The sequence below is a fragment of the Limanda limanda genome, chromosome 7 (genome assembly GCF_963576545.1).
Source record: "Limanda limanda chromosome 7, fLimLim1.1, whole genome shotgun sequence".
NCBI lineage: Eukaryota > Metazoa > Chordata > Actinopteri > Pleuronectiformes > Pleuronectidae > Limanda > Limanda limanda.
Window position 1 is genome coordinate 26858914 of NC_083642.1, and position 24858 is coordinate 26883771.

The 24858-nt window shown below is 44.3% G+C and overlaps 57 non-coding genes across 57 annotated transcripts in view; all 57 read right to left on the minus strand.

The window, feature by feature from the left end:
* Positions 1–76: 76 nt before the first annotated feature.
* LOC133006449 (5S ribosomal RNA) lies at positions 77–195 on the minus strand. The gene has a single exon (XR_009678979.1). It is a non-coding gene; the product is annotated as a 5S ribosomal RNA (ribosomal RNA).
* A 208-nt stretch (positions 196–403) lies between these two features.
* On the minus strand, positions 404–522 carry LOC133006219 (5S ribosomal RNA). Its single transcript, XR_009678763.1, has one exon. It is a non-coding gene; the product is annotated as a 5S ribosomal RNA (ribosomal RNA).
* Positions 523–736: 214 nt separating this feature from the next.
* On the minus strand, positions 737–855 carry LOC133007556 (5S ribosomal RNA). The gene has a single exon (XR_009680020.1). It is a non-coding gene; the product is annotated as a 5S ribosomal RNA (ribosomal RNA).
* A 208-nt stretch (positions 856–1063) lies between these two features.
* On the minus strand, positions 1064–1182 carry LOC133007385 (5S ribosomal RNA). The gene has a single exon (XR_009679861.1). It is a non-coding gene; the product is annotated as a 5S ribosomal RNA (ribosomal RNA).
* Positions 1183–1390: 208 nt separating this feature from the next.
* On the minus strand, positions 1391–1509 carry LOC133006450 (5S ribosomal RNA). The gene has a single exon (XR_009678980.1). It is a non-coding gene; the product is annotated as a 5S ribosomal RNA (ribosomal RNA).
* Positions 1510–1717: 208 nt separating this feature from the next.
* On the minus strand, positions 1718–1836 carry LOC133006854 (5S ribosomal RNA). Its single transcript, XR_009679360.1, has one exon. It is a non-coding gene; the product is annotated as a 5S ribosomal RNA (ribosomal RNA).
* A 214-nt stretch (positions 1837–2050) lies between these two features.
* LOC133007007 (5S ribosomal RNA) lies at positions 2051–2169 on the minus strand. The gene has a single exon (XR_009679506.1). It is a non-coding gene; the product is annotated as a 5S ribosomal RNA (ribosomal RNA).
* A 208-nt stretch (positions 2170–2377) lies between these two features.
* On the minus strand, positions 2378–2496 carry LOC133007386 (5S ribosomal RNA). The gene has a single exon (XR_009679862.1). It is a non-coding gene; the product is annotated as a 5S ribosomal RNA (ribosomal RNA).
* A 208-nt stretch (positions 2497–2704) lies between these two features.
* On the minus strand, positions 2705–2823 carry LOC133006451 (5S ribosomal RNA). Its single transcript, XR_009678981.1, has one exon. It is a non-coding gene; the product is annotated as a 5S ribosomal RNA (ribosomal RNA).
* Positions 2824–3031: 208 nt separating this feature from the next.
* On the minus strand, positions 3032–3150 carry LOC133006220 (5S ribosomal RNA). Its single transcript, XR_009678764.1, has one exon. It is a non-coding gene; the product is annotated as a 5S ribosomal RNA (ribosomal RNA).
* A 208-nt stretch (positions 3151–3358) lies between these two features.
* On the minus strand, positions 3359–3477 carry LOC133007706 (5S ribosomal RNA). Its single transcript, XR_009680162.1, has one exon. It is a non-coding gene; the product is annotated as a 5S ribosomal RNA (ribosomal RNA).
* Positions 3478–3685: 208 nt separating this feature from the next.
* Positions 3686–3804, minus strand: LOC133006221 (5S ribosomal RNA). The gene has a single exon (XR_009678765.1). It is a non-coding gene; the product is annotated as a 5S ribosomal RNA (ribosomal RNA).
* Positions 3805–4018: 214 nt separating this feature from the next.
* LOC133007368 (5S ribosomal RNA) lies at positions 4019–4137 on the minus strand. Its single transcript, XR_009679845.1, has one exon. It is a non-coding gene; the product is annotated as a 5S ribosomal RNA (ribosomal RNA).
* A 208-nt stretch (positions 4138–4345) lies between these two features.
* Positions 4346–4464, minus strand: LOC133007210 (5S ribosomal RNA). The gene has a single exon (XR_009679697.1). It is a non-coding gene; the product is annotated as a 5S ribosomal RNA (ribosomal RNA).
* A 214-nt stretch (positions 4465–4678) lies between these two features.
* Positions 4679–4797, minus strand: LOC133006865 (5S ribosomal RNA). The gene has a single exon (XR_009679371.1). It is a non-coding gene; the product is annotated as a 5S ribosomal RNA (ribosomal RNA).
* A 208-nt stretch (positions 4798–5005) lies between these two features.
* Positions 5006–5124, minus strand: LOC133007171 (5S ribosomal RNA). Its single transcript, XR_009679660.1, has one exon. It is a non-coding gene; the product is annotated as a 5S ribosomal RNA (ribosomal RNA).
* A 208-nt stretch (positions 5125–5332) lies between these two features.
* Positions 5333–5451, minus strand: LOC133006222 (5S ribosomal RNA). Its single transcript, XR_009678766.1, has one exon. It is a non-coding gene; the product is annotated as a 5S ribosomal RNA (ribosomal RNA).
* A 214-nt stretch (positions 5452–5665) lies between these two features.
* On the minus strand, positions 5666–5784 carry LOC133007138 (5S ribosomal RNA). Its single transcript, XR_009679629.1, has one exon. It is a non-coding gene; the product is annotated as a 5S ribosomal RNA (ribosomal RNA).
* A 208-nt stretch (positions 5785–5992) lies between these two features.
* On the minus strand, positions 5993–6111 carry LOC133007387 (5S ribosomal RNA). The gene has a single exon (XR_009679863.1). It is a non-coding gene; the product is annotated as a 5S ribosomal RNA (ribosomal RNA).
* A 208-nt stretch (positions 6112–6319) lies between these two features.
* Positions 6320–6438, minus strand: LOC133006749 (5S ribosomal RNA). The gene has a single exon (XR_009679262.1). It is a non-coding gene; the product is annotated as a 5S ribosomal RNA (ribosomal RNA).
* Positions 6439–6646: 208 nt separating this feature from the next.
* Positions 6647–6765, minus strand: LOC133006713 (5S ribosomal RNA). Its single transcript, XR_009679228.1, has one exon. It is a non-coding gene; the product is annotated as a 5S ribosomal RNA (ribosomal RNA).
* A 208-nt stretch (positions 6766–6973) lies between these two features.
* On the minus strand, positions 6974–7092 carry LOC133006900 (5S ribosomal RNA). Its single transcript, XR_009679405.1, has one exon. It is a non-coding gene; the product is annotated as a 5S ribosomal RNA (ribosomal RNA).
* Positions 7093–7306: 214 nt separating this feature from the next.
* Positions 7307–7425, minus strand: LOC133006750 (5S ribosomal RNA). The gene has a single exon (XR_009679263.1). It is a non-coding gene; the product is annotated as a 5S ribosomal RNA (ribosomal RNA).
* Positions 7426–7633: 208 nt separating this feature from the next.
* Positions 7634–7752, minus strand: LOC133007022 (5S ribosomal RNA). The gene has a single exon (XR_009679520.1). It is a non-coding gene; the product is annotated as a 5S ribosomal RNA (ribosomal RNA).
* Positions 7753–7966: 214 nt separating this feature from the next.
* On the minus strand, positions 7967–8085 carry LOC133006751 (5S ribosomal RNA). Its single transcript, XR_009679264.1, has one exon. It is a non-coding gene; the product is annotated as a 5S ribosomal RNA (ribosomal RNA).
* Positions 8086–8293: 208 nt separating this feature from the next.
* Positions 8294–8412, minus strand: LOC133007369 (5S ribosomal RNA). Its single transcript, XR_009679846.1, has one exon. It is a non-coding gene; the product is annotated as a 5S ribosomal RNA (ribosomal RNA).
* Positions 8413–8620: 208 nt separating this feature from the next.
* On the minus strand, positions 8621–8739 carry LOC133006866 (5S ribosomal RNA). The gene has a single exon (XR_009679372.1). It is a non-coding gene; the product is annotated as a 5S ribosomal RNA (ribosomal RNA).
* A 208-nt stretch (positions 8740–8947) lies between these two features.
* LOC133006452 (5S ribosomal RNA) lies at positions 8948–9066 on the minus strand. The gene has a single exon (XR_009678982.1). It is a non-coding gene; the product is annotated as a 5S ribosomal RNA (ribosomal RNA).
* Positions 9067–9274: 208 nt separating this feature from the next.
* LOC133006224 (5S ribosomal RNA) lies at positions 9275–9393 on the minus strand. The gene has a single exon (XR_009678768.1). It is a non-coding gene; the product is annotated as a 5S ribosomal RNA (ribosomal RNA).
* A 214-nt stretch (positions 9394–9607) lies between these two features.
* LOC133007557 (5S ribosomal RNA) lies at positions 9608–9726 on the minus strand. Its single transcript, XR_009680021.1, has one exon. It is a non-coding gene; the product is annotated as a 5S ribosomal RNA (ribosomal RNA).
* A 208-nt stretch (positions 9727–9934) lies between these two features.
* Positions 9935–10053, minus strand: LOC133007388 (5S ribosomal RNA). Its single transcript, XR_009679864.1, has one exon. It is a non-coding gene; the product is annotated as a 5S ribosomal RNA (ribosomal RNA).
* Positions 10054–10261: 208 nt separating this feature from the next.
* On the minus strand, positions 10262–10380 carry LOC133006453 (5S ribosomal RNA). Its single transcript, XR_009678983.1, has one exon. It is a non-coding gene; the product is annotated as a 5S ribosomal RNA (ribosomal RNA).
* Positions 10381–10588: 208 nt separating this feature from the next.
* On the minus strand, positions 10589–10707 carry LOC133006855 (5S ribosomal RNA). Its single transcript, XR_009679361.1, has one exon. It is a non-coding gene; the product is annotated as a 5S ribosomal RNA (ribosomal RNA).
* Positions 10708–10921: 214 nt separating this feature from the next.
* Positions 10922–11040, minus strand: LOC133007008 (5S ribosomal RNA). The gene has a single exon (XR_009679507.1). It is a non-coding gene; the product is annotated as a 5S ribosomal RNA (ribosomal RNA).
* Positions 11041–11248: 208 nt separating this feature from the next.
* On the minus strand, positions 11249–11367 carry LOC133007389 (5S ribosomal RNA). Its single transcript, XR_009679865.1, has one exon. It is a non-coding gene; the product is annotated as a 5S ribosomal RNA (ribosomal RNA).
* A 208-nt stretch (positions 11368–11575) lies between these two features.
* Positions 11576–11694, minus strand: LOC133006454 (5S ribosomal RNA). The gene has a single exon (XR_009678984.1). It is a non-coding gene; the product is annotated as a 5S ribosomal RNA (ribosomal RNA).
* Positions 11695–11902: 208 nt separating this feature from the next.
* Positions 11903–12021, minus strand: LOC133006225 (5S ribosomal RNA). The gene has a single exon (XR_009678769.1). It is a non-coding gene; the product is annotated as a 5S ribosomal RNA (ribosomal RNA).
* Positions 12022–12229: 208 nt separating this feature from the next.
* LOC133006455 (5S ribosomal RNA) lies at positions 12230–12348 on the minus strand. Its single transcript, XR_009678985.1, has one exon. It is a non-coding gene; the product is annotated as a 5S ribosomal RNA (ribosomal RNA).
* A 208-nt stretch (positions 12349–12556) lies between these two features.
* Positions 12557–12675, minus strand: LOC133007707 (5S ribosomal RNA). Its single transcript, XR_009680163.1, has one exon. It is a non-coding gene; the product is annotated as a 5S ribosomal RNA (ribosomal RNA).
* Positions 12676–12883: 208 nt separating this feature from the next.
* Positions 12884–13002, minus strand: LOC133007211 (5S ribosomal RNA). Its single transcript, XR_009679698.1, has one exon. It is a non-coding gene; the product is annotated as a 5S ribosomal RNA (ribosomal RNA).
* A 214-nt stretch (positions 13003–13216) lies between these two features.
* LOC133007553 (5S ribosomal RNA) lies at positions 13217–13335 on the minus strand. The gene has a single exon (XR_009680017.1). It is a non-coding gene; the product is annotated as a 5S ribosomal RNA (ribosomal RNA).
* Positions 13336–13543: 208 nt separating this feature from the next.
* On the minus strand, positions 13544–13662 carry LOC133006721 (5S ribosomal RNA). The gene has a single exon (XR_009679236.1). It is a non-coding gene; the product is annotated as a 5S ribosomal RNA (ribosomal RNA).
* A 208-nt stretch (positions 13663–13870) lies between these two features.
* Positions 13871–13989, minus strand: LOC133006456 (5S ribosomal RNA). The gene has a single exon (XR_009678986.1). It is a non-coding gene; the product is annotated as a 5S ribosomal RNA (ribosomal RNA).
* Positions 13990–14197: 208 nt separating this feature from the next.
* LOC133006457 (5S ribosomal RNA) lies at positions 14198–14316 on the minus strand. The gene has a single exon (XR_009678987.1). It is a non-coding gene; the product is annotated as a 5S ribosomal RNA (ribosomal RNA).
* Positions 14317–14524: 208 nt separating this feature from the next.
* On the minus strand, positions 14525–14643 carry LOC133006901 (5S ribosomal RNA). The gene has a single exon (XR_009679406.1). It is a non-coding gene; the product is annotated as a 5S ribosomal RNA (ribosomal RNA).
* A 214-nt stretch (positions 14644–14857) lies between these two features.
* On the minus strand, positions 14858–14976 carry LOC133006752 (5S ribosomal RNA). The gene has a single exon (XR_009679265.1). It is a non-coding gene; the product is annotated as a 5S ribosomal RNA (ribosomal RNA).
* A 208-nt stretch (positions 14977–15184) lies between these two features.
* On the minus strand, positions 15185–15303 carry LOC133006715 (5S ribosomal RNA). Its single transcript, XR_009679230.1, has one exon. It is a non-coding gene; the product is annotated as a 5S ribosomal RNA (ribosomal RNA).
* Positions 15304–15517: 214 nt separating this feature from the next.
* LOC133006753 (5S ribosomal RNA) lies at positions 15518–15636 on the minus strand. The gene has a single exon (XR_009679266.1). It is a non-coding gene; the product is annotated as a 5S ribosomal RNA (ribosomal RNA).
* A 208-nt stretch (positions 15637–15844) lies between these two features.
* Positions 15845–15963, minus strand: LOC133007019 (5S ribosomal RNA). The gene has a single exon (XR_009679517.1). It is a non-coding gene; the product is annotated as a 5S ribosomal RNA (ribosomal RNA).
* A 209-nt stretch (positions 15964–16172) lies between these two features.
* LOC133006902 (5S ribosomal RNA) lies at positions 16173–16291 on the minus strand. The gene has a single exon (XR_009679407.1). It is a non-coding gene; the product is annotated as a 5S ribosomal RNA (ribosomal RNA).
* A 214-nt stretch (positions 16292–16505) lies between these two features.
* Positions 16506–16624, minus strand: LOC133006754 (5S ribosomal RNA). The gene has a single exon (XR_009679267.1). It is a non-coding gene; the product is annotated as a 5S ribosomal RNA (ribosomal RNA).
* A 208-nt stretch (positions 16625–16832) lies between these two features.
* On the minus strand, positions 16833–16951 carry LOC133006716 (5S ribosomal RNA). Its single transcript, XR_009679231.1, has one exon. It is a non-coding gene; the product is annotated as a 5S ribosomal RNA (ribosomal RNA).
* A 214-nt stretch (positions 16952–17165) lies between these two features.
* Positions 17166–17284, minus strand: LOC133006757 (5S ribosomal RNA). The gene has a single exon (XR_009679269.1). It is a non-coding gene; the product is annotated as a 5S ribosomal RNA (ribosomal RNA).
* A 208-nt stretch (positions 17285–17492) lies between these two features.
* Positions 17493–17611, minus strand: LOC133007370 (5S ribosomal RNA). The gene has a single exon (XR_009679847.1). It is a non-coding gene; the product is annotated as a 5S ribosomal RNA (ribosomal RNA).
* A 214-nt stretch (positions 17612–17825) lies between these two features.
* On the minus strand, positions 17826–17944 carry LOC133006758 (5S ribosomal RNA). Its single transcript, XR_009679270.1, has one exon. It is a non-coding gene; the product is annotated as a 5S ribosomal RNA (ribosomal RNA).
* Positions 17945–18152: 208 nt separating this feature from the next.
* Positions 18153–18271, minus strand: LOC133007372 (5S ribosomal RNA). The gene has a single exon (XR_009679849.1). It is a non-coding gene; the product is annotated as a 5S ribosomal RNA (ribosomal RNA).
* A 6518-nt stretch (positions 18272–24789) lies between these two features.
* LOC133006867 (5S ribosomal RNA) overlaps positions 24790–24858 on the minus strand; it is a 119-nt gene continuing 50 nt past the window's right edge. Inside the window, exon 1 of the ribosomal RNA XR_009679373.1 lies at positions 24790–24858. This exon is cut by the window's right edge and continues 50 nt beyond it. This is a non-coding gene — a ribosomal RNA (5S ribosomal RNA).

Here is a 24858-nt window from a genome sequence, read left to right on the forward strand (position 1 = left end):
CTGCTCTTTCCAAGATGTTTCTCCTTTAAAGCAGCAGCAACCGTTCCCTCTGCTGGTTGCAAAGCAAATTCGAAAAAGCTTACAGCACCTGGTATTCCCAGGCGGTCTCCCATCCAAGTACTAACCAAGCCCGACCATGCTTAGCTTCCGAGATCAGACGAGATCGGGCGTGCTCAGGGTGGTATGGCCGTAAGCGAAAGACTCAACCCACAATACTTTATTTATACATGTGAACCACCATCATCAAATCATGACAATTATCAATAATTTCCAACAGTAATAATGTCAGGGTTCCATATCCTTGTTTTCTTTGATGGTGAGTTTTTCCTGCTCTTTCCAAGATGTTTCTCCTTTAAAGCAGCAGCAACCGTTCCCTCTGCTGGTTGCAAAGCAAATTCGAAAAAGCTTACAGCACCTGGTATTCCCAGGCGGTCTCCCATCCAAGTACTAACCTAGCCCGACCATGCTTAGCTTCCGAGATCAGACGAGATCGGGCGTGCTCAGGGTGGTATGGCCGTAAGCGAAAGACTCAACCCACAATACCTTATATATACATGTGAACCACCACCACCATCATCAAATCATGACAATTATCATTCATTTCCATCAGTAATAATGTCAGGGTTCCATATCCTTGTTTTCTTTGATGGTGAGTCTTTCCTGCTCTTTCCAAGATGTTTCTCCTTTAAAGCAGCAGCAACCGTTCCCTCTGCTGGTTGCAAAGCAAATTCGAAAAAGCTTACAGCACCTGTTATTCCCAGGCGGTCTCCCATCCAAGTACTAACCAAGCTCGACCATGCTTAGCTTCCGAGATCAGACGAGATCGGGCGTGCTCAGGGTGGTATGGCCGTAAGCGAAAGACTCAACCCACAATACCTTATTTATACATGTGAACCACCATCATCAAATCATAACAATTATCAATAATATCCAACAGTAATAATGTCAGGGTTCCATATCCTTCTTTTCTTTGATGGTGAGTTTTTCCTGCTCTTTCCAAGATGTTTCTCCTTTAAAGCAGCAGCAACCGTTCCCTCTGCTGGTTGCAAAGCAAATTCGAAAAAGCTTACAGCACCTGGTATTCCCAGGCGGTCTCCCATCCAAGTACTAACCTATCCCGACCATGCTTAGCTTCCGAGATCAGACGAGATCGGGCGTGCTCAGGGTGGTATGGCCGTAAGCGAAAGACTCAACCCACAATACCTTAATTATACATCTGAACCACCATCATCAAATCATGACAATTATCAATAATTTCCAACAGTAATAATGTCAGGGTTCCATATCCTTGTTTTCTTTGATGGTGAGTCTTTCCTGCTCTTTCCAAGATGTTTCTCCTTTAAAGCAGCAGCAACCGTTCCCTCTGCTGGTTGCAAAGCAAATTCGAAAAAGCTTACAGCACCTGGTATTCCCAGGCGGTCTCCCATCCAAGTACTAACCAAGCCCGACCATGCTTAGCTTCCGAGATCAGACGAGATCGGGCGTGCTCAGGGTGGTATGGCCGTAAGCGAAAGACTCAACCCACAATACCTTATTTATACATGTGAACCACCATCATCAAATCATGACAATTATCAATAATTTCCAACAGTAATAATGTCAGGGTTCCATATCCTTGTTTTCTTTGATGGTGAGTTTTTCCTGCTCTTTCCAAGATGTTTCTCCTTTAAAGCAGCAGCAACCGTTCCCTCTGCTGGTTGCAAAGCAAATTCGAAAAAGCTTACAGCACCTGGTATTCCCAGGCGGTCTCCCATCCAAGTACTAACCTAGTCCGACCATGCTTAGCTTCCGAGATCAGACGAGATCGGGCGTGCTCAGGGTGGTATGGCCGTAAGCGAAAGACTCAACCCACAATACCTTATATATACATGTGAACCACCACCACCATCATCAAATCATGACAATTATCATTCATTTCCATCAGTAATAATGTCAGGGTTCCATATCCTTGTTTTCTTTGATGGTGAGTCTTTCCTGCTCTTTCCAAGATGTTTCTCCTTTAAAGCAGCAGCAACCGTTCCCTCTGCTGGTTGCAAAGCAAATTCGAAAAAGCTTACAGCACCTGTTATTCCCAGGCGGTCTCCCATCCAAGTACTAACCAAGCCCGACCATGCTTAGCTTCCGAGATCAGACGAGATCGGGCGTGCTCAGGGTGGTATGGCCGTAAGCGAAAGACTCAACCCACAATACCTTATTTATACATGTGAACCACCATCATCAAATCATAACAATTATCAATAATTTCCAACAGTAATAATGTCAGGGTTCCATATCCTTCTTTTCTTTGATGGTGAGTCTTTCCTGCTCTTTCCAAGATGTTTCTCCTTTAAAGCAGCAGCAACCGTTCCCTCTGCTGGTTGCAAAGCAAATTCGAAAAAGCTTACAGCACCTGGTATTCCCAGGCGGTCTCCCATCCAAGTACTAACCTATCCCGACCATGCTTAGCTTCCGAGATCAGACGAGATCGGGCGTGCTCAGGGTGGTATGGCCGTAAGCGAAAGACTCAACCCACAATACCTTAATTATACATCTGAACCACCATCATCAAATCATGACAATTATCAATAATTTCCAACAGTAATAATGTCAGGGTTCCATATCCTTGTTTTCTTTGATGGTGAGTCTTTCCTGCTCTTTCCAAGATGTTTCTCCTTTAAAGCAGCAGCAACCGTTCCCTCTGCTGGTTGCAAAGCAAATTCGAAAAAGCTTACAGCACCTGGTATTCCCAGGCGGTCTCCCATCCAAGTACTAACCAAGCCCGACCATGCTTAGCTTCCGAGATCAGACGAGATCGGGCGTGCTCAGGGTGGTATGGCCGTAAGCGAAAGACTCAACCCACAATACCTTATTTATACATGTGAACCACCATCATCAAATCATAACAATTATCAATAATTTCCAAAAGTAATAATGTCAGGGTTCCATATCCTTGTTTTCTTTGATGGTGAGTTTTTCCTGCTCTTTCCAAGATGTTTCTCCTTTAAAGCAGCAGCAACCGTTCCCTCTGCTGGTTGCAAAGCAAATTCGAAAAAGCTTACAGCACCTGGTATTCCCAGGCGGTCTCCCATCCAAGTACTAACCTAGCCCGACCATGCTTAGCTTCCGAGATCAGACGAGATCGGGCGTGCTCAGGGTGGTATGGCCGTAAGCAAAAGACTCAACCCACAATACCTTAATTATACATCTGAACCACCATCATCAAATCATGACAATTATCAATAATTTCCAGCAGTAATAATGTCAGGGTTCCATATCCTTGTTTTCTTTGATGGTGAGTCTTTCCTGCTTATTCCAAGATGTTTCTCCTGTAAAGCAGCAGCAACCGTTCCCTCTGCTGGTTGCAAAGCAAATTCGAAAAAGCTTACAGAACCTGGTATTCCCAGGCGGTCTCCCATCCAAGTACTAACCAAGCCCGACCACGCATAGCTTCCGAGATCAGACGAGATCGGGCGTGCTCAGGGTGGTATGGCCGTAAGCGAAAGACTCAACCCACAATACCTTATTTATACATCTGAACCACCATCATCAAATCATGACAATTATCAATAATTTCCAACAGTAATAATGTCAGGGTTCCATATCCTTGTTTTCTTTGATGGTGAGTTTTTCCTGCTCTTTCCAATATGTTTCTCCTTTAAAGCAGCAGCAACCGTTCCCTCTGCTGGTTGCAAAGCAAATTCGAAAAAGCTTACAGCACCTGGTATTCCCAGGCGGTCTCCCATCCAAGTACTAACCTAGCCCGACCATGCTTAGCTTCCGAGATCAGACGAGATCGGGCGTGCTCAGGGTGGTATGGCCGTAAGCGAAAGACTCAACCCACAATACCTTATATATACATGTGAACCACCACCACCATCATCAAATCATGACAATTATCATTCATTTCCATCAGTAATAATGTCAGGGTTCCATATCCTTGTTTTCTTTGATGGTGAGTCTTTCCTGCTCTTTCCAAGATGTTTCTCCTTTAAAGCAGCAGCAACCGTTCCCTCTGCTGGTTGCAAAGCAAATTCGAAAAAGCTTACAGCACCTGGTATTCCCAGGCGGTCTCCCATCCAAGTACTAACCAAGCCCGACTATGCTTAGCTGCCGAGATCAGACGAGATCGGGCGTGCTCAGGGTGGTATGGCCGTAAGCGAAAGACTCAGCCCACAATACCTTATTTATACATCTGAACCACCATCATCAAATCATGAAAATTATCAATAATTTCCAACAGTAATAATGTCAGGGTTCCATATCCTTGTTTTCTTTGATGGTGAGTCTTTCCTGCTCTTTCCAAGATGTTTCTCCTTTAAAGCAGCAGCAACCGTTCCCTCTGCTGGTTGCAAAGCAAATTCGAAAAAGCTTACAGCACCTGGTATTCCCAGGCAGTCTCCCATCCAAGTACTAACCAAGCCAGACCCTGCTTAGCTTCCGAGATCAGACGAGATCGGGCGTGCTCAGGGTGGTATGGCCGTAAGCGAAAGACTCAACCCACAATACTTTATTTATACATGTGAACCACGACCACCATCATCAAATCATGACAATTATCAATAATTTCCATCAGTAATAATGTCAGGGTTCCATATCCTTGTTTTCTTTGATGGTGAGTCTTTCCTGCTCTTTCCAAGATGTTTCTCCTTTAAAGCAGCAGCAACCATTCCCTCTGCTGGTTGCAAAGCAAATTCGAAAAAGCTTACAGCACCTGGTATTCCCAGGCGGTCTCCCATCCAAGTACTAACCAAGCCCGACCATGCTTAGCTTCCGAGATCAGACGAGATCGGGCGTGCTCAGAGTGGTATGGCCGTAAGCAAAAGACTCAACCCACAATACCTTATTTATACATGTGAACCACCATCATCAAATCATGACAATTATCAATAATTTCCAACAGTAATAATGTCAGGGTTCCATATCCTTGTTTACTTTGATGGTGAGTCTTTCCTGCTCTTTCCAAGATGTTTCTCCTTTAAAGCAGCAGCAACCGTTCCCTCTGCTGGTTGCAAAGCAAATTCGAAAAAGCTTACAGCACCTGGTATTCCCAGGCGGTCTCCCATCCAAGTACTAACTAAGCCCGACCATGCTTAGCTTCCGAGATCAGACGAGATCGGGCGTGCTCAGGGTGGTATGGCCGTAAGCGAAAGACTCAACCCACAATACCTTATTTATACATGTGAACCACCATCATCAAATCATGACAATTATCAATAATTTCCAACAGTAATAATGTCAGGGTTCCATATCCTTGTTTTCTTTGATGGTGAGTTTTTCCTGCTCTTTCCAATATGTTTCTCCTTTAAAGCAGCAGCAACCGTTCCCTCTGCTGGTTGCAAAGCAAATTCGAAAAAGCTTACAGCACCTGGTATTCCCAGGCGGTCTCCCATCCAAGTACTAACCTAGCCCGACCATGCTTAGCTTCCGAGATCAGACGAGATCGGGCGTGCTCAGGGTGGTATGGCCGTAAGCGAAAGACTCAACCCACAATACCTTATATATACATGTGAACCACCACCACCATCATCAAATCATGACAATTATCATTCATTTCCATCAGTAATAATGTCAGGGTTCCATATCCTTGTTTTCTTTGATGGTGAGTCTTTCCTGCTCTTTCCAAGATGTTTCTCCTTTAAAGCAGCAGCAACCGTTCCCTCTGCTGGTTGCAAAGCAAATTCGAAAAAGCTTACAGCACCTGTTATTCCCAAGCGGTCTCCCATCCAAGTACTAACCAAGCCCGACCATGCTTAGCTTCCGAGATCAGACGAGATCGGGCGTGCTCAGGGTGGTATGGCCGTAAGCGAAAGACTCAACCCACAATACCTTATTTATACATGTGAACCACCATCATCAAATCATAACAATTATCAATAATTTCCAACAGTAATAATGTCAGGGTTCCATATCCTTCTTTTCTTTGATGGTGAGTTTTTCCTGCTCTTTCCAAGATGTTTCTCCTTTAAAGCAGCAGCAACCGTTCCCTCTGCTGGTTGCAAAGCAAATTCGAAAAAGCTTACAGCACCTGGTATTCCCAGGCGGTCTCCCATCCAAGTACTAACCTATCCCGACCATGCTTAGCTTCCGAGATCAGACGAGATCGGGCGTGCTCAGGGTGGTATGGCCGTAAGCGAAAGACTCAACCCACAATACCTTAATTATACATCTGAACCACCATCATCAAATCATGACAATTATCATTCGTTTCCATCAGTAATAATGTCAGGGTTCCATATCCTTGTTTTCTTTGATGGTGAGTCTTTCCTGCTCTTTCCAAGATGTTTCTCCTGTAAAGCAGCAGCAACCGTTCCCTCTGCTGGTTGCAAAGCAAATTCGAAAAAGCTTACAGCACCTGGTATTCCCAGGCGGTCTCCCATCCAAGTACTAACCAAGCCCGACCACGCTTAGCTTCCGAGATCAGACGAGATCGGGCGTGCTCAGGGTGGTATGGCCGTAAGCGAAAGACTCAACCCACAATACCTTATTTATACATCTGAACCACCATCATCAAATCATGACAATTATCAATAATTTCCAACAGTAATAATGTCAGGGTTCCATATCCTTGTTTTCTTTGATGGTGAGTATTTCCTGCTCTTTCCAAGATGTTTCTCCTTTAAAGCAGCAGCAACCGTTCCCTCTGCTGGTTGCAAAGCAAATTCGAAAAAGCTTACAGCACCTGGTATTCCCAGGCGGTGTCCCATCCAAGTACTAACCTAGCCCGACCATGCTTAGCTTCCGAGTTCAGACGAGATCGGGCGTGCTCAGGGTGGTATGGCCGTAAGCGAAAGACTCAACCCACAATACCTTATTTATACATGTGAACCACCATCATCAAATCATGACAATTATCAATAATTTCCAACAGTAATAATGTCAGGGTTCCATATCCTTGTTATCTTTGATGGTGAGTCTTTCCTGCTCTTTCCAAGATGTTTCTCCTTTAAAGCAGCAGCAACCGTTCCCTCTGCTGGTTGCAAAGCAAATTCGAAAAAGCTTACAGCACCTGGTATTCCCAGGCGGTGTCCCATCCAAGTACTAACCTAGCCCGACCATGCTTAGCTTCCGAGATCAGACGAGATCGGGCGTGCTCAGGGTGGTATGGCCGTAAGCGAAAGACTCAACCCACAATACCTTATTTATACATGTGAACCACCACCACCATCATCAAATCATGACAATTATCAAGCATTTCCATCAGTAATAATGTCAGGGTTCCATATCCTTGTTTTCTTTGATGGTGAGTCTTTCCTGCTCTTTCCAAGATGTTTCTCCTTTAAAGCAGCAGCAACCGTTCCCTCTGCTGGTTGCAAAGCAAATTCGAAAAAGCTTACAGCACCTGGTATTCCCAGGCGGTCTCCCATCCAAGTACTAACCAAGCCCGACCACGCTTAGCTTCCGAGATCAGACGAGATCGGGCGTGCTCAGGGTGGTATGGCCGTAAGCGAAAGACTCAACCCACAATACCTTATTTATACATCTGAACCACCATCATCAAATCATGACAATTATCAATAATTTCCAACAGTAATAATGTCATGGTTCCATATCCTTGTTTTCTTTGATGGTGAGTCTTTCCTGCTCTTTCCAAGATGTTTCTCCTTTAAAGCAGCAGCAACCGTTCCCTCTGCTGGTTGCAAAGCAAATTCGAAAAAGCTTACAGCACCTGGTATTCCCAGGCGGTGTCCCATCCAAGTACTAACCTAGCCCGACCATGCTTAGCTTCCGAGTTCAGACGAGATCGGGCATGCTCAGGGTGGTATGGCCGTAAGCGAAAGACTCAACCCACAATACCTTATTTATACATGTGAACCACCACCACCATCATCAAATTATGACAATTATCAATCATTTCCATCAGTAATAATGTCAGGGTTCCATATCCTTGTTTTCTTTGATGGTGAGTCTTTCCTGCTCTTTCCAAGATGTTTCTCCTGTAAAGCAGCAGCAACCGTTCCCTCTGCTGGTTGCAAAGCAAATTCGAAAAAGCTTACAGCACCTGGTATTCCCAGGCGGTCTCCCATCCAAGTACTAACCAAGCCCGACCACGCTTAGCTTCCGAGATCAGACGAGATCGGGCGTGCTCAGGGTGGTATGGCCGTAAGCGAAAGACTCAACCCACAATACCTTATTTATACATCTGAACCACCATCATCAAATCATGACAATTATCAATAATTTCCAACAGTAATAATGTCAGGGTTCCATATCCTTGTTTTCTTTGATGGTGAGTCTTTCCTGCTCTTTCCAAGATGTTTCTCCTTTAAAGCAGCAGCAACCGTTCCCTCTGCTGGTTGCAAAGCAAATTCGAAAAAGCTTACAGCACCTGGTATTCCCAGGCGGTCTCCCATCCAAGTACTAACCAAGCCCGACTATGCTTAGCTGCCGAGATCAGACGAGATCGGGCGTGCTCAGGGTGGTATGGCCGTAAGCGAAAGACTCAGCCCACAATACCTTATTTATACATCTGAACCACCATCATCAAATCATGAAAATTATCAATAATTTCCAACAGTAATAATGTCAGGGTTCCATATCCTTGTTTTCTTTGATGGTGAGTCTTTCCTGCTCTTTCCAAGATGTTTCTCCTTTAAAGCAGCAGCAACCGTTCCCTCTGCTGGTTGTAAAGCAAATTCGAAAAAGCTTACAGCACCTGGTATTCCCAGGCGGTCTCCCATCCAAGTACTAACCAAGCCCGACCATGCTTAGCTTCCGAGATCAGACGAGATCGGGCGTGCTCAGAGTGGTATGGCCGTAAGCAAAAGACTCAACCCACAATACCTTATTTATACATGTGAACCACCATCATCAAATCATGACAATTATCAATAATTTCCAACAGTAATAATGTCAGGGTTCCATATCCTTGTTTACTTTGATGGTGAGTCTTTCCTGCTCTTTCCAAGATGTTTCTCCTTTAAAGCAGCAGCAACCGTTCCCTCTGCTGGTTGCAAAGCAAATTCGAAAAAGCTTACAGCACCTGGTATTCCCAGGCGGTCTCCCATCCAAGTACTAACCAAGCCCGACCATGCTTAGCTTCCGAGATCAGACGAGATCGGGCGTGCTCAGGGTGGTATGGCCGTAAGCGAAAGACTCAACCCACAATACTTTATTTATACATGTGAACCACCATCATCAAATCATGACAATTATCAATAATTTCCAACAGTAATAATGTCAGGGTTCCATATCCTTGTTTTCTTTGATGGTGAGTTTTTCCTGCTCTTTCCAAGATGTTTCTCCTTTAAAGCAGCAGCAACCGTTCCCTCTGCTGGTTGCAAAGCAAATTCGAAAAAGCTTACAGCACCTGGTATTCCCAGGCGGTCTCCCATCCAAGTACTAACCTAGCCCGACCATGCTTAGCTTCCGAGATCAGACGAGATCGGGCGTGCTCAGGGTGGTATGGCCGTAAGCGAAAGACTCAACCCACAATACCTTATATATACATGTGAACCACCACCACCATCATCAAATCATGACAATTATTATTCATTTCCATCAGTAATAATGTCAGGGTTCCATATCCTTGTTTTCTTTGATGGTGAGTCTTTCCTGCTCTTTCCAAGATGTTTCTCCTTTAAAGCAGCAGCAACCGTTCCCTCTGCTGGTTGCAAAGCAAATTCGAAAAAGCTTACAGCACCTGTTATTCCCAGGCGGTCTCCCATCCAAGTACTAACCAAGCTCGACCATGCTTAGCTTCCGAGATCAGACGAGATCGGGCGTGCTCAGGGTGGTATGGCCGTAAGCGAAAGACTCAACCCACAATACCTTATTTATACATGTGAACCACCATCATCAAATCATAACAATTATCAATAATATCCAACAGTAATAATGTCAGGGTTCCATATCCTTCTTTTCTTTGATGGTGAGTTTTTCCTGCTCTTTCCAAGATGTTTCTCCTTTAAAGCAGCAGCAACCGTTCCCTCTGCTGGTTGCAAAGCAAATTCGAAAAAGCTTACAGCACCTGGTATTCCCAGGCGGTCTCCCATCCAAGTACTAACCTATCCCGACCATGCTTAGCTTCCGAGATCAGACGAGATCGGGCGTGCTCAGGGTGGTATGGCCGTAAGCGAAAGACTCAACCCACAATACCTTAATTATACATCTGAACCACCATCATCAAATCATGACAATTATCAATAATTTCCAACAGTAATAATGTCAGGGTTCCATATCCTTGTTTTCTTTGATGGTGAGTCTTTCCTGCTCTTTCCAAGATGTTTCTCCTTTAAAGCAGCAGCAACCGTTCCCTCTGCTGGTTGCAAAGCAAATTCGAAAAAGCTTACAGCACCTGGTATTCCCAGGCGGTCTCCCATCCAAGTACTAACCAAGCCCGACCATGCTTAGCTTCCGAGATCAGACGAGATCGGGCGTGCTCAGGGTGGTATGGCCGTAAGCGAAAGACTCAACCCACAATACCTTATTTATACATGTGAACCACCATCATCAAATCATGACAATTATCAATAATTTCCAACAGTAATAATGTCAGGGTTCCATATCCTTGTTTTCTTTGATGGTGAGTTTTTCCTGCTCTTTCCAAGATGTTTCTCCTTTAAAGCAGCAGCAACCGTTCCCTCTGCTGGTTGCAAAGCAAATTCGAAAAAGCTTACAGCACCTGGTATTCCCAGGCGGTCTCCCATCCAAGTACTAACCTAGTCCGACCATGCTTAGCTTCCGAGATCAGACGAGATCGGGCGTGCTCAGGGTGGTATGGCCGTAAGCGAAAGACTCAACCCACAATACCTTATATATACATGTGAACCACCACCACCATCATCAAATCATGACAATTATCATTCATTTCCATCAGTAATAATGTCAGGGTTCCATATCCTTGTTTTCTTTGATGGTGAGTCTTTCCTGCTCTTTCCAAGATGTTTCTCCTTTAAAGCAGCAGCAACCGTTCCCTCTGCTGGTTGCAAAGCAAATTCGAAAAAGCTTACAGCACCTGTTATTCCCAGGCGGTCTCCCATCCAAGTACTAACCAAGCCCGACCATGCTTAGCTTCCGAGATCAGACGAGATCGGGCGTGCTCAGGGTGGTATGGCCGTAAGCGAAAGACTCAACCCACAATACCTTATTTATACATGTGAACCACCATCATCAAATCATAACAATTATCAATAATTTCCAACAGTAATAATGTCAGGGTTCCATATCCTTCTTTTCTTTGATGGTGAGTTTTTCCTGCTCTTTCCAAGATGTTTCTCCTTTAAAGCAGCAGCAACCGTTCCCTCTGCTGGTTGCAAAGCAAATTCGAAAAAGCTTACAGCACCTGGTATTCCCAGGCGGTCTCCCATCCAAGTACTAACCTATCCCGACCATGCTTAGCTTCCGAGATCAGACGAGATCGGGCGTGCTCAGGGTGGTATGGCCGTAAGCGAAAGACTCAACCCACAATACCTTAATTATACATCTGAACCACCATCATCAAATCATGACAATTATCAATAATTTCCAACAGTAATAATGTCAGGGTTCCATATCCTTGTTTTCTTTGATGGTGAGTCTTTCCTGCTCTTTCCAAGATGTTTCTCCTTTAAAGCAGCAGCAACCGTTCCCTCTGCTGGTTGCAAAGCAAATTCGAAAAAGCTTACAGCACCTGGTATTCCCAGGCGGTCTCCCATCCAAGTACTAACCAAGCCCGACCATGCTTAGCTTCCGAGATCAGACGAGATCGGGCGTGCTCAGGGTGGTATGGCCGTAAGCGAAAGACTCAACCCACAATACCTTATTTATACATGTGAACCACCATCATCAAATCATAACAATTATCAATAATTTCCAAAAGTAATAATGTCAGGGTTCCATATCCTTGTTTTCTTTGATGGTGAGTTTTTCCTGCTCTTTCCAAGATGTTTCTCCTTTAAAGCAGCAGCAACCGTTCCCTCTGCTGGTTGCAAAGCAAATTCGAAAAAGCTTACAGCACCTGGTATTCCCAGGCGGTCTCCCATCCAAGTACTAACCTAGCCCGACCATGCTTAGCTTCCGAGATCAGACGAGATCGGGCGTGCTCAGGGTGGTATGGCCGTAAGCAAAAGACTCAACCCACAATACCTTAATTATACATCTGAACCACCATCATCAAATCATGACAATTATCAATAATTTCCAGCAGTAATAATGTCAGGGTTCCATATCCTTGTTTTCTTTGAAGGTGAGTCTTTCCTGCTCTTTCCAAGATGTTTCTCCTTTAAAGCAGCAGCAACCGTTCCCTCTGCTGGTTGCAAAGCAAATTCGAAAAAGCTTACAGCACCTGGTATTCCCAGGCGGTCTCCCATCCAAGTACTAACCAAGCCCGACCATGCTTAGCTTCCGAGATCAGACGAGATCGGGCGTGCTCAGGGTGGTATGGCCGTAAGCGAAAGACTCAACCCACAATACCTTATTTATACATCTGAACCACCATCATCAAATCATGACAATTATCAATAATTTCCAACAGTAATAATGTCAGGGTTCCATATCCTTGTTTTCTTTGATGGTGAGTCTTTCCTGCTTATTCCAAGATGTTTCTCCTGTAAAGCAGCAGCAACCGTTCCCTCTGCTGGTTGCAAAGCAAATTCGAAAAAGCTTACAGAACCTGGTATTCCCAGGCGGTCTCCCATCCAAGTACTAACCAAGCCCGACCACGCATAGCTTCCGAGATCAGACGAGATCGGGCGTGCTCAGGGTGGTATGGCCGTAAGCGAAAGACTCAACCCACAATACCTTATTTATACATCTGAACCACCATCATCAAATCATGACAATTATCAATAATTTCCAACAGTAATAATGTCAGGGTTCCATATCCTTGTTTTCTTTGATGGTGAGTCTTTCCTGCTCTTTCCAAGATGTTTCTCCTTTAAAGCAGCAGCAACCGTTCCCTCTGCTGGTTGCAAAGCAAATTCGAAAAAGCTTACAGCACCTGGTATTCCCAGGCAGTCTCCCATCCAAGTACTAACCAAGCCAGACCCTGCTTAGCTTCCGAGATCAGACGAGATCGGGCGTGCTCAGGGTGGTATGGCCGTAAGCGAAAGACTCAACCCACAATACTTTATTTATACATGTGAACCACTACCACCATCATCAAATCATGACAATTATCAATAATTTCCATCAGTAATAATGTCAGGGTTCCATATCCTTGTTTTCTTTGATGGTGAGTCTTTCCTGCTCTTTCCAAGATGTTTCTCCTTTAAAGCAGCAGCAACCATTCCCTCTGCTGGTTGCAAAGCAAATTCGAAAAAGCTTACAGCAGCTGGTATTCCCAGGCGGTCTCCCATCCAAGTACTAACCAAGCCCGACCATGCTTAGCTTCCGAGATCAGACGAGATCGGGCGTGCTCAGAGTGGTATGGCCGTAAGCAAAAGACTCAACCCACAATACCTTATTTATACATGTGAACCACCATCATCAAATCATGACAATTATCAATAATTTCCAACAGTAATAATGTCAGGGTTCCATATCCTTGTTTACTTTGATGGTGAGTCTTTCCTGCTCTTTCCAAGATGTTTCTCCTTTAAAGCAGCAGCAACCGTTCCCTCTTCTGGTTGCAAAGCAAATTCGAAAAAGCTTACAGCACCTGGTATTCCCAGGCGGTCTCCCATCCAAGTACTAACCAAGCCCGACCATGCTTAGCTTCCGAGATCAGACGAGATCGGGCGCGCTCAGAGTGGTATGGCCGTAAGCAAAAGACTCAACCCACAATACCTTATTTATACATGTGAACCACCATCATCAAATCATGACAATTATCAATAATTATCAACAGTAATAATGTCAGGGTTCCATATCCTTGTTTACTTTGATGGTGAGTCTTTCCTGCTCTTTCCAAGATGTTTCTCCTTTAAAGCAGCAGCAACCGTTCCCTCTGCTGGTTGCAAAGCAAATTCGAAAAAGCTTACAGCACCTGGTATTCCCAGGCGGTCTCCCATCCAAGTACTAACCAAGCCCGACCATGCTTAGCTTCCGAGATCAGACGAGATCGGGCGTGCTCAGGGTGGTATGGCCGTAAGCGAAAGACTCAACCCACAATACCTTAATTATACATCTGAACCACCATCATCAAATCATGACAATTATCAATAATTTCCAACAGTAATAATGTCAGGGTTCCATATCCTTGTTTTCTTTGATGGTGAGTCTTTCCTGCTCTTTCCAAGATGTTTCTCCTTTAAAGCAGCAGCAACCGTTCCCTCTGCTGGTTGCAAAGCAAATTCGAAAAAGCTTACAGCACCTGGTATTCCCAGGCGGTCTCCCATCCAAGTACTAACCAAGCCCGACCATGCTTAGCTTCCGAGATCAGACGAGATCGGGCGTGCTCAGGGTGGTATGGCCGTAAGCGAAAGACTCAACCCACAATACCTTATTAATACATGTGAACCACCATCATCAAATCATGACAATTATCAATAATTTCCAACAGTAATAATGTCAGGGTTCCATATCCTTGTTATCTTTGATGGTGAGTCTTTCCTGCTCTTTCCAAGATGTTTCTCCTTTAAAGCAGCAGCAACCGTTCCCTCTGCTGGTTGCAAAGCAAATTCGAAAAAGCTTACAGCACCTGGTATTCCCAGGCGGTGTCCCATCCAAGTACTAACCTAGCCCGACCATGCTTAGCTTCCGAGATCAGACGAGATCGGGCGTGCTCAGGGTGGTATGGCCGTAAGCGAAAGACTCAACCCACAATACCTTATTTATACATGTGAACCACCACCACCATCATCAAATTATGACAATTATCAATCATTTCCATCAGTAATAATGTCAGGGTTCCATATCCTTGTTTTCTTTGATGGTGAGTCTTTCCTGCTCTTTCCAAGATGTTTCTCCTGTAAAGCAGCAGCAACCGTTCCCTCTGCTGGTTGCAAAGCAAATTCGAAAAAGCTTACAGCACCTGGTATTCCCAGGCGGTCTCCCATCCAAGTACTAACCAAGCCCGACCACGCTTAGCTTCCGAGATCAGACGAGATCGGGCGTGCTCAGGGTGGTATGGCCGTAAGCGAAAGACTCAACCCACAATACCTTATTTATACATCTGAACCACCATCATCAAATCATGACAATTATCAATAATTTCCAACAGTAATAATGTCAGGGTTCCATATCCTTGTTTTCTTTGATGGTGAGTCTTTCCTGCTCTTTCCAAGATGTTTCTCCTTTAAAGCAGCAGCAACCGTTCCCTCTGCTGGTTGCAAAGCAAATTCGAAAAAGCTTACAGCACCTGGTATTCCCAGGCGGTGTCCCATCCAAGTACTAACCTAGCCCGACCATGCTTAGCTTCCGAGTTCAGACGAGATCGGGCGTGCTCAGGGTGGTATGGCCGTAAGCGAAAGACTCAACCCACAATACCTTATTTATACATGTGAACCACCACCACCATCATCAAATTATGACAATTATCAATCATTTCCATCAGTAATAATGTCAGGGTTCCATATCCTTGTTTTCTTTGATGGTGAGTCTTTCCTGCTCTTTCCAAGATGTTTCTCCTGTAAAGCAGCAGCAACCGTTCCCTCTGCTGGTTGCAAAGCAAATTCGAAAAAGCTTACAGCACCTGGTATTCCCAGGCGGTCTCCCATCCAAGTACTAACCAAGCCCGACCACGCTTAGCTTCCGAGATCAGACGAGATCGGGCGTGCTCAGGGTGGTATGGCCGTAAGCGAAAGACTCAACCCACAATACCTTATTTATACATCTGAACCACCATCATCAAATCATGACAATTATCAATAATTTCCAACAGTAATAATGTCAGGGTTCCATATCCTTGTTTTCTTTGATGGTGAGTCTTTCCTGCTCTTTCCAAGATGTTTCTCCTTTAAAGCAGCAGCAACCGTTCCCTCTGCTGGTTGCAAAGCAAATTCGAAAAAGCTTACAGCACCTGGTATTCCCAGGCGGTCTCCCACCCAAGTACTAAACAAGCCCGACCATGCTTAGCTTCCGAGATCAGACGAGATCGGGCGTGCTCAGGGTGGTATGGCCGTAAGCGAAAGACTCAACCCACAATACCTTATTTATACATGTGAACCACCATCATCAAATCATGACAATTATCAATAATTTCCAACAGTAATAATGTCAGGGTTCCATATCCTTGTTTTTCTTTGATGGTGAGTCTTTCCTGCTCTTTCCAAGATGTTTCTCCTTTAAAGCAGCAGCAACCGTTCCCTCTGCTGGTTGCAAAGCAAATTCGAAAAAGCTTACAGCACCTGGTATTCCCAGGCGGTGTCCCATCCAAGTACTAACCTAGCCCGACCATGCTTAGCTTCCGAGATCAGACGAGATCGGGCGTGCTCAGGGTGGTATGGCCGTAAGCGAAAGACTCAACCCACAATACCTTATTTATACATGTGAACCACCACCACCATCATCAAATCATGACAATTATCAAGCATTTCCATCAGTAATAATGTCAGGGTTCCATATCCTTGTTTTCTTTGATGGTGAGTCTTTCCTGCTCTTTCCAAGATGTTTCTCCTTTAAAGCAGCAGCAACCGTTCCCTCTGCTGGTTGCAAAGCAAATTCGAAAAAGCTTACAGCACCTGGTATTCCCAGGCGGTCTCCCATCCAAGTACTAACCAAGCCCGACCACGCTTAGCTTCCGAGATCAGACGAGATCGGGCGTGCTCAGGGTGGTATGGCCGTAAGCGAAAGACTCAACCCACAATACCTTATTTATACATCTGAACCACCATCATCAAATCATGACAATTATCAATAATTTCCAACAGTAATAATGTCATGGTTCCATATCCTTGTTTTCTTTGATGGTGAGTCTTTCCTGCTCTTTCCAAGATGTTTCTCCTTTAAAGCAGCAGCAACCGTTCCCTCTGCTGGTTGCAAAGCAAATTCGAAAAAGCTTACAGCACCTGGTATTCCCAGGCGGTGTCCCATCCAAGTACTAACCTAGCCCGACCATGCTTAGCTTCCGAGTTCAGACGAGATCGGGCGTGCTCAGGGTGGTATGGCCGTAAGCGAAAGACTCAACCCACAATACCTTATTTATACATGTGAACCACCACCACCATCATCAAATTATGACAATTATCAATCATTTCCATCAGTAATAATGTCAGGGTTCCATATCCTTGTTTTCTTTGATGGTGAGTCTTTCCTGCTCTTTCCAAGATGTTTCTCCTGTAAAGCAGCAGCAACCGTTCCCTCTGCTGGTTGCAAAGCAAATTCGAAAAAGCTTACAGCACCTGGTATTCCCAGGCGGTCTCCCATCCAAGTACTAACCAAGCCCGACCACGCTTAGCTTCCGAGATCAGACGAGATCGGGCGTGCTCAGGGTGGTATGGCCGTAAGCGAAAGACTCAACCCACAATACCTTATTTATACATCTGAACCACCATCATCAAATCATGACAATTATCAATAATTTCCAACAGTAATAATGTCAGGGTTCCATATCCTTGTTTTCTTTGATGGTGAGTCTTTCCTGCTCTTTCCAAGATGTTTCTCCTTTAAAGCAGCAGCAACCGTTCCCTCTGCTGGTTGCAAAGCAAATTCGAAAAAGCTTACAGCACCTGGTATTCCCAGGCGGTCTCCCATCCAAGTACTAACCAAGCCCGACTATGCTTAGCTGCCGAGATCAGACGAGATCGGGCGTGCTCAGGGTGGTATGGCCGTAAGCGAAAGACTCAACCCACAATACCTTATTTATACATGTGAACCACCACCACCATCATCAAATTATGACAATTATCAATCATTTCCATCAGTAATAATGTCAGGGTTCCATATCCTTGTTTTCTTTGATGGTGAGTCTTTCCTGCTCTTTCCAAGATGTTTCTCCTGTAAAGCAGCAGCAACCGTTCCCTCTGCTGGTTGCAAAGCAAATTCGAAAAAGCTTACAGCACCTGGTATTCCCAGGCGGTCTCCCATCCAAGTACTAACCAAGCCCGACCACGCTTAGCTTCCGAGATCAGACGAGATCGGGCGTGCTCAGGGTGGTATGGCCGTAAGCGAAAGACTCAACCCACAATACCTTATTTATACATCTGAACCACCATCATCAAATCATGACAATTATCAATAATTTCCAACAGTAATAATGTCAGGGTTCCATATCCTTGTTTTCTTTGATGGTGAGTCTTTCCTGCTCTTTCCAAGATGTTTCTCCTTTAAAGCAGCAGCAACCGTTCCCTCTGCTGGTTGCAAAGCAAATTCGAAAAAGCTTACAGCACCTGGTATTCCCAGGCGGTCTCCCATCCAAGTACTAACCAAGCCCGACTATGCTTAGCTGCCGAGATCAGACGAGATCGGGCGTGCTCAGGGTGGTATGGCCGTAAGCGAAAGACTCAACCCACAATACCTTATTTATACATGTGAACCACCACCACCATCATCAAATTATGACAATTATCAATCATTTCCATCAGTAATAATGTCAGGGTTCCATATCCTTGTTTTCTTTGATGGTGAGTCTTTCCTGCTCTTTCCAAGATGTTTCTCCTGTAAAGCAGCAGCAACCGTTCCCTCTGCTGGTTGCAAAGCAAATTCGAAAAAGCTTACAGCACCTGGTATTCCCAGGCGGTCTCCCATCCAAGTACTAACCAAGCCCGACCACGCTTAGCTTCCGAGATCAGACGAGATCGGGCGTGCTTTTTTTTTTTTTTTTTTTTTTTTTTCTTCTTGCACCTGGTATTCCCAGGCGGTCTCCCATCCAAGTACTAACCAAGCCCGACCCTGCTTAGCTTCCGAGATCAGACGAGATCGGGCGTGCTTTTTTTTTTTTTTTTTTTTTTTTTTTTTTTTTTCTTCTTAGCAGCAACCGTTCCCTCAGCTGGTTGCAAAGCAAATTCGAAAAAGCTTACAGCACCTGGTATTCCCAGGCGGTCTCCCATCCAAGTACTAACCAAGCCCGACCATGCTTAGCTTCCGAGATCAGACGAGATCGGGCGTGCTTTTTTTTTTTTTTTTTATTATCAAAAATATTTTGCATTTACATTTATTACATGTACATTTACATTTTAACACATTTTGTGTTATGTCAGCCCCTTTCCAGGCCTGTACTTTTTACATGCATAAATATTTACTTCACAGAAAACACACAAATCAATAAATTATTAAAATCAAACATCAACTCATAAAAAGAAACATCCCTTTTAACCGAAATTCATTCTCACCTCATTCACATCTCCATTCATTATTTCAATAAAAGTACTTCCATCCACAAATCCTTTTCTGAACTCCTCTTCTCCAATATAGCCCCATATCTGTCTCACGTCTCTTTCTGTTAAGTTTTGAAAAACAGTCCATACATCACATTTCCTTTTCTCGTAGTGAGCCGTGTTCCTTCTTATTTTAACTGCATACCTTGCATGGCTCAGCACATAGTTCATGAGGTTTACATTGCATCCCTTCTGTCTTTCATTCACACCAAACAGCCACAGCTTCTTCCATTCCATTCTCACTGCCCATTCTCCTTTCCAGCATTTATTTATTAACCCCTTTACTTTTTCAAAGTATCCCCTTAGTTCTTTACATTCAACAAATTCATGCATACATGTTTCCACTCCCTCACCACATACATCACATTCCTTTTCCACATTGCAGTCAAACTTACTTATTATTAGATTATTAAAAATCCTATTGTGCCTTAGCATGAAATCAAAGTGTTCGCATTCAATGCTATTCCATTTCACTCTCAAATTCTCCCATATGCTCTCCACATCCATTCCATTCATTACTTTGTTCCACACTTTCTCTGCAGCCGGTCTCCTTATCTCTTTTCCTCTCATATATTTATAAATCACTCTGGTTTTCACCTTTGCCAGTCTCACCTTGCATTCTCCTTCCCCCACATACATCTCTATTTTCTCTTCCCCCCTCACCGCATTCTCTCTCTCAATCATTCCCATCCATTCTTTAGGCATTGCTGTCTTAATTTTCTCTATTACTCCTTTTGCTGTGCCCGGCCATATTTCATCCCCATTCCCTCTTACTTCATCCACAATAACCTGTGCTCCCATGAAGCCCGGTATGTACTCATACACCATATCCCTTACCTTTCTTATCCCTGCCCTCCATATCACCCTGTTGAAAATAGTTTCTCCCTCTACCATAATTTTTGGATTTAAAAACACTGGTTGCTCCCATACCTGCCTCACATTCTTGCATTCATACTTCACTCCTCTCACAAACTCTCCCCACGCTCCAAGCATCTCTTTGTATATGTCAGTCACCCCTTCAATCATCCCTTTTTTTAGTTCCATGAACACTCCGCTCTCTCCACATCCTCCACATTTATTTATTGCTTCTCTTAAAAATACCTTCCACACATGATCTCTGTTATCCTTTAAATATCTCACCATCATTTTCACCCTTAGTGCTTTCTTTTTCCCCTCTAAATTGACAAGTTTCAGTCCCCCGTTCTCATACTCATTTTCTAACACTTCTCTTGCTATCCTAACTCCCTTCCCATCCCACAAATAATTGCTTATGATTCTTTCTATTTCTTTCAACACTTTCACAGGCACATCCATCACATTCATCACATACACCATCTTGCTCATTATTAGTGCATTTACCACTATTACCTTCCCTTTTAATTTCAGCTTTCTCTGCTTCCAATACCCCAATGTTTTCTTTATGTTGTTTATCAGTACTTCATACTGCCTATCTCTCCCTTCCTCTCCCTCAATCCCTAAGTTCACTCCCAGAACCTTCATGTACCCTTTGTTTTCCTTCAATCCTTTCACTCCCTCCCCTCCTCTGCTTTCCCCTATATACATTATTTCAGATTTTTCTATATTTACTTTAGCTCCTGATGCCCTCCCATACAGTTCTACACTTTGTAATACCTGTACTACACTTTCCTTGTCCCTCACTGTCACTGTTGTATCATCCGCATATTGATATAGTGTGCTCACCTGTCCGCCCGGTAGTTCTATGCCCTTAATCCTCCTATTCTGCAGTATGAGTACCGCTAACGGCTCTGCTGACAAGGAGTACAGCAGAGCCGATAGCGGACATCCCTGCCTCACTGACCTTTCTAATCTAACTTCACCTGTGACTATCCCATTGACTTTAATCTTACTGCCTGCTCTTTCATACATTCGCCTAACCCATCCTATCAACCTTCCTCCAAATCCCATCTTCTCTAACACTTTATACAAATAACTGTGATCTACTCTATCAAAAGCTTTGTTAAGATCTAAACTAACTACTGCCCCTCCATTGTTCTCCTTCATGTGTGTTATTGTGTCTCTAATACTACTTATTGTGTCGGCTATGTCTCTCCCTGGTATGCTATACGCTTGTGTGCTTCCCACCACCGTCCCTATTACTTCCTTCATTCTGTTTGCTAACACCTTTGCTAATACCTTATAATCCCCATTTAACATTGTGAGTGGCCTGTAATTTTCTAATTTGTCCCTACTCCCTTTTTTATATATTATGCTCACTAGACCTGTTGTCATACTCTGCGGCATTTCTCCCTTCTCTTCTACCCATCTATATAATCTCTCCAACACTGGTACTAATTCTTCTCTAAACTCTATATAAAATTCTCCTATTATTCCATCTATCCCTGGACTCTTATTTCTGCCTAACCCATTTATTGCTTTCTCTATCTCTCCCTTACTTATCTCTCCTCCGCACACCTCTCTATCCTCATCACTCAGTCTAGCTTCCATCTTGTCTATAACCTGCCTACTGCTCTCCTCATCTAACGCTTCTTTCTTATATAACTCTCTATAAAACTCTTCTACTCTTTCCACTATCCCTACAAGCTCTGTTATTTTTTCCCCCCCTTTCCCCTCCACTTGCTCAAAATACTTTTTCTCCTGCCTTATCTTCTCTAGTCTTAAGAAATACCCTGTACATTTTTCTCCCTCTATCGCATATTTCGCTCTACTTCTTATTATAGCTCCCTCACATTTTCCCTGTTCTATTTCCTTAAGTTCATCTTTCTTTCTTATATATCCCTCTATGTCAATATTAAGCCCTTCCCCTGCTTTCTTCCCCTCTTCCTCTAACTCCTTTTTTAGCCTTTGTATCTTCTCTCTTTCTTTCTTTCCCCGGTTCCTGCTGTGTTTTTTGCTCATGTTCCTTATCCCCTCTTTCAGTCTCTCCCACCACCTCCCTGTGTCTTCCTCATACATTCTCTCATTCATCTCCCACATTATGTATTCTCTCACTTCTTTTTTATATTTTTCATCTTTAAGCAGCTGCCCATTCATACACCACACTCCCCCTCCTCTTCTCCTTATTCCCCCCCCTATTGTAAATTTTAACACCTTGTGATCACTATATGTTGTGACTATATATTCTATACCTTTAATCCTTTCCGCTATGCCCTTTGTGCTCAATACTAAATCTATCCTACTCTGTTTCAGTTCCCCTTTCACCAGCTGTACTCTTGAGAACTCTCTCCCCTCTGGATTTCTTTCTCTCCATACATCACTCAATCCTTTCATACTCTTTATCGTTTCTAGCACCTCCCTTGTTGTGTCATTCTTAAAATGCATGTTCCTTGACACATCCAATTTCCCACACCACACATTAAAGTCCCCCACGATCATACAGTTTTCATCACACATCACTCCCATCTTTTCAAACATCTCCTTTCTTTCTTTCTCCTCATTCGGCGCATACACATTTACTAGCTTAATCTCCTCATTCATATACTCAAACTTGATCCCTATCACCCTCCCATCTCCCTCATCTTCACACCTTGTCACATTCCCTATCACTCCCTTTTTTGTTAATATAGCTACACCTCTTGCATTCCCATCTCCATTATTTGCAAACACATCTCCCCTCCATTCATCCTCCACCTCTTTCATACATCTCTCATCCCATTGTGTTTCCTGTAAGCATATTATATCATAATTGCTGTCACCATATATCTGATTTCTTTTGTTTTTGTTCTTTAGCCCCCTTGCATTTATTGAGATTATTATTAACATTATTAGTATTGTTATTTTCATTTTGTTTTTTCCTTAGTTTTACTTTTCTTATTTATCCTCGTATGCCTCTGAGTGTTCTGTCTTTTCCTCATTTGTTTTATTTTTTCCTCTATATCCATGTCCGTTTCAGATCCTACCGTCTGTGATGCAGTGGTCTCCTCTCCCGTCTCTTTGGGCTTTGCTCCATTCAGTTCCTTGTCCGTCCCTCCAGTGTCGTCCTCTCCTCGCCTTTTCTCCCGGCCTGCTTCCTTCTCTCCGTCTCTCCTTGCGACCGTCGCCCCCTTCTCTGGCCTTTTCGTCTCCTTTGTTTTGGGACCTTTCTCCTCCGCCCCGTCTCTCCTTCCTTCTGCGATCAGCTCTCGCTCCAGCACTCCTCTCCTCCTTCCTCCATCCTCCTCTTCGTCGTTTACTCTCGTTCTCTCCTTCCTCGTCTTCCGGTCTGCTCCCTCTTTCTTTCCTCCTTTCGTCTCCTCCATCCTCCGCTCTCCTTCCTGCTTCCCTGGATCCTCCCTCACCTGCTCCTCCATTTCATTTCCGTCTCCATCCTCCACACTTTCCATGTCCTCCGCATCTCCTTCCTCCCTGCTTCCACTCTCACTTTCTTGCTCACTTTCACTCGTATCATCTTCTGCCTCACTCTTATTGCATCTGCATTCATTCATCAGGTTCTGGCACAAATCACATCTCTTCCTCCCCTGCGTGCACTCCCTTGCATAATGTCCTTGCACTCCACATCTGTTGCAATGAAATTCCGGGCACTCTCTCATTATGTGGCCAGGTTTTATGCACAGCCTGCACACTTTTACTTGTTTGTCGTGCAGCACCCTGAAATACTCCGCCCCCAGCGCTGTGTCAAACTTTGTAGAATACGGCAGTGATTGTATCTGGTTATTGAATTTCACTTTCAGGAACCTTGTCCCATCAGCCACGTTTGTACCTGGCCACATCCTTCTTTTAATGGGAGATACTGCAGAGACCCCCCATAGTTGTAGTTTTGCCAATATCTCCCTGTCCTCGATGTAAAAAGGTAAATTCATAAATGACACCACCAGCTCGTCATTCACCAGTTCTCTTGCGTGCACCCGAGTCTCCCCAATCTTGAATCCTTCCATGAGTCTGTCTTTCCCCTTAGGGTGGCTCATGGTCATCTCATATTTTTTATCAGTGATCTGTCTGCACGCCAGCAGCCCCCCGCACAACTCACGCACACACCTCATCAGCTCCATAGCTGTGTCTTCTCCCTCTCCTTCCATCTCTACCATCACTGTCTGCTCCCTGTCATATCTCTCATTGTTTGTGCAGCTCTTGCTCTGCGTCAGCTCAGTTTCTCTCCCGCTGTCACCTCCGTGGGTGACAGCGTTAACACTCACCCGCTCCGTGCTGGTCTCCGCCATGGTCTCGGATGCCCTTCCACACAGGCTCCGTTACCCCCGCACAGTGCGTCACTGCCGCGGGGGGACACACATACACTAAACAAGACAATCACAACGCTAACGTCCGGTTGGATTAACACATAAGAAGTCGAAAAAAAGGGAGATGTAGAGAGAGAACAAGAAAAAAGCTGGGAAAAGAGAAAAAAAAAAGAAAAATAGTTCCTCTGTATCCACATGCGGTGGCTTACTTCCTGGTTCGTTGATGATGTCACTCCGTGGTGCGTTCAAGGGCGTTCAGGCTGGTGTGGCCGTAAGCGAAAGACGCAACCCACAATACCTTATTTATACATGTGAACCACCATCATCAAATCATGAAAATTATCAATAATTTCCAACAGTAATAATGTCAGGGTTCCATATCCTTGTTTTCTTTGATGGTGAGTCTTTCCTGCTCTTTCCAAGATGTTTCTCCTTTAAAGCAGCAGCAACCATTCCCTCTGCTGGTTGCAAAGCAAATTCGAAAAAGCTTACAGCACCTGGTATTCCCAGGCGGTCTCCCATCCAAGTACTAACCAAGCCCGACCATGCTTAGC